This window comes from Triticum dicoccoides, chromosome 7A (assembly GCF_002162155.2).
Source record: "Triticum dicoccoides isolate Atlit2015 ecotype Zavitan chromosome 7A, WEW_v2.0, whole genome shotgun sequence".
NCBI lineage: Eukaryota > Viridiplantae > Streptophyta > Magnoliopsida > Poales > Poaceae > Triticum > Triticum dicoccoides.
Genome location: NC_041392.1, coordinates 681,581,183 through 681,581,953, shown reverse-complemented (window position 1 = coordinate 681,581,953; position 771 = coordinate 681,581,183).

Below are 771 nucleotides of genomic sequence, written 5' to 3'. Positions count from 1 at the left end.
TTTCAATATGCTACTTTTAAAATAGCATGATGTTTTCAAAAATATCATGCTAATTTTAAAAATAGCATGCTTATTTTAAAAATATAATGCTCTTTTCAATATGCTACTTTTAAAATAGCATGCTGATTAAAAAAATCATGTTCTTTTGAATATGTTGTTTTTAAAAATAGCATGCTAATTTCAAAATAGCAGCCTCATTCTAAAAATACAACACTGTTTTTAAAAATATAACACTGTTTTTAAAAATATAACACTATTTTTAAACTGATTTCAAAAAATACATGCTTTTTTAAATATGCTGTTTTGAAAGCAGCGTGCTGATTTTGAAAACAACATTTTTTAATTACGCTTTTTAAAAGATAGCATGTTTTTTTAGTATATACTGTTTTTCAAATTTAAAAAAACATCATTTTGAAAATAGCATGCCATCTCGAAAGTAACAGAAACATTATTTTTTGCATTGCATTTCAACCCGCAAGTTTTTGTTTTGCATTTCATTTTTTGTGCGATACACATACAAACCGCATTTTCGAAATAACTCATACTAGCCAACACAAAAACCTCGTTCAAAAATGAAAGTAGTGTCTAATCCATTTGAAACCCGGTTAGATTTGATTCTAAAAATACTAGCATCACTGTGGCAAAAAAAGGAAATATAATTGCAGTCCATAAAGGTAATTATATCAAGGAGGGTACCGGGGTGCGTTATATATATATATATATATATATATATATATATATATATATATATATATATATATATATATATAT